Source organism: Priapulus caudatus, unplaced genomic scaffold (genome assembly GCF_000485595.1).
Source record: "Priapulus caudatus unplaced genomic scaffold, Priapulus_caudatus-5.0.1 Scaffold1177, whole genome shotgun sequence".
Taxonomy (NCBI): domain Eukaryota; kingdom Metazoa; phylum Priapulida; class Priapulimorpha; order Priapulimorphida; family Priapulidae; genus Priapulus; species Priapulus caudatus.
This window is the reverse complement of record NW_014578238.1, coordinates 44,323-46,822: the sequence shown is the minus strand read 5'-3', so window position 1 is coordinate 46,822 and position 2,500 is coordinate 44,323. Positions and strand designations below refer to the sequence as shown.

The 2,500-nt window shown below is 45.2% G+C and overlaps 1 protein-coding gene across 1 annotated transcript in view; it reads right to left on the bottom strand.

The window, feature by feature from the left end:
- Positions 1–2,500, bottom strand: part of LOC106815694 (neurexin-1b-like) — a 21,190-nt gene that overhangs the window by 812 nt on the left and 17,878 nt on the right. The window lies entirely within an intron of this gene.

Below are 2,500 nucleotides of genomic sequence, written 5' to 3'. Positions count from 1 at the left end.
TGGTGCTGTGCTGCTTACGTGATGTGCGTGCGTTGCGTGGCGTGCGTTGTGCTGGCGTGCGTGCGTAGCGCTGCGTGCGCTGACGTGCGTGCGTGCGTGCGTGCCGTTGCGTTAGCGTGCGTGTTATGTGTAGGTGTTGTGCATGCGTGTGTGTGTGTGTGTATGGGAACCTTACTGAGTGACTGTTGGAGTTCCTATGAACATTTCCAACGACAGTGTCGGTCAGCTCAGGGTCAGAGGTCATCGTAAGGTCAATGGTTCTCGGTAGATATAGGTTACAGTATTAAAGCTGGCAGATACGCAAACGTCTATCACAGTCTAAACCCAATGGAAAGCCACTAACGTCTATGATATCGACATAACCACATTTTAATCGGGTTTAAAGTTGATGTTAATCATTAATAATTTCTTACCAATCAGAACAGTCACTTTTAATTGTGATTTAACGAAGTTTCAAGCGCGATTTGATTCAATCAAATCATAAAAAGTCCAAATATTCAAAAAAAATCAAAATTAAGATTACGTTACTAGTTGCGTTAGACCAGTCAGAAGCGTAGTACCGAATCCTGTTTGAACTCTGGTTGATATTCAAGATGGGCAAAGATTCAAGTGTACACATACTGTATACATCACCAACCTCCCTATTCTCTCATTATATCCCATTATCCCCTTGTTTAATGCACTCAAAAAAATTACACAATTAAGATGACGCCGAAAATAGCAACAAGGGAAACAAACAAGGGTGTTTAACAAGGGTGTTTAACAAGGGTGTTTAACAAGGGTGTTTAACAAGGGTGTTTAACAAGGGTGTTTAACAAGGGTGTTTAACAAGGGTGTTTAAAGTGATTACGTCACCGTAAATAGTAAAAAAAAATCCATTTTTTTACAAAATATAAGTGATTCTGTTCACTTTTTATGGTTAAATTGCTGCATTATACTTCTCATTTTACTATATTGTTCGATGTGAACATACACTCGTGACTCATACATAGCCCATAGCAAGCAATTAATGTTATGAACACTAATATCAAATCGTCCAGGTTTTTTGGATTTTTAGCTAGTTGAGAAACAATTAACAAGGGTGTTTAACAAGGGTGTTTAACAAAGGTGTTTAACAAGCGTGTTTAACAAGCGTGTTTAACAAGGGTGTTTAACAAGGGTGTTTAACAAGGGTGTTTAACAAGGGTGTTTAACAAGGGTGTTTAACAAGGGTGTTTAACAATGGCGTTTAACAAGGGCGTTTAACAATGGCGTTTAACAAGGGTGTTTAACAATGGCGTTTAACAAGGGTGTGTGGACGAGGGAAACAAAGGCTTCCTTTTGTCTCTTCTTCTGCATCGCACATGGCTAGACATGCACCCAAAAATCTTCCCCAACGGTTTCAAACCCGTGTATTTCTCTACTTCTTTTAAGGATTATTCCTGTACGAATTCTACCGAGCTGTCTCTTCAATCGGTTTCAAAACGGGGCGATTTTTCCTGTACGAATTTTGTTTTGCTTCCGTAACAATTAATCTGTCTCTTCCGGCGCTTTCGACGCTATCGCGTTACGGATCTGCTGATCGTCAGTTTTGTTTCGGCATCCGAACCTCTCGTCTGCTTCCTCTGATGACGTCACCACCTCCCCCTCCTCCCACCCGCGTTCAATCTACAGTGGAGGGTAGAATGCATTGATCACGGCTGATTTAGTCACGATATATACAGATACGCTATTTACAAAAGGCGATTGGTCTTCCTATTCGCTCTGCCGGACCGGGATTAAATCAGGAGTGTCATCCTAAAATAGACTATACTATGACACTTCTGATTAAATTATATCCGGCGTGTATGAAGCGTGCGTACACACACACACACCAGCGACCGTCACGTGACCGTCACGTGACCGTCACGTGACTACAAGCTGCTGAACATGCTGGGGAATGTTCATCTTTGCTAAGGCGTTCCACGCGCGGCGTTCTCACCTATGTTGTTCTCACGTTGTTCGTACAATCCCGGCGTTCATATCGGAATAGGTATTATATAGGAATAGCCTGTGAAGCCAGCAGTCAGTCATTCTGGCGCGCGTGGTTTATGCAACAGAAGGTTCAGCCTCCAGCCAAATAATCAATAGCAGCATCACTGGCTGCCAGGCCCGTTTTCACACCCATAGAAAAATGTGACACCCAATAATTCACAGTCAATAGCCCGTGCAGTGTTCACATCGCCCGCGTGTAGGGGAAGGAGGAGGAAGAGGGGGAGGGAGAGGGAGACGGGGAGGGAGAAAGAGAGGGAGAGAGAGAGGGAGAGGGAGAGGGAGAGGGAGAGGGAGAGGGAGAATCATAGCAAGCATGCCTTCCCCGGGAGAGGGAGAGGGAGAGGGGAAATCATAGCAAGCATACCTCCATGCAATATGAGAGAGAGAGGGATGGAGGGAGGGAGGGGAGCGGGGGAGGGGGGGGGGGGGAGGGGGAGGGTAGGGGGGAGGAGGGGGAGGAGGATGAAGAGGAGGAGGAGGAGGAGGA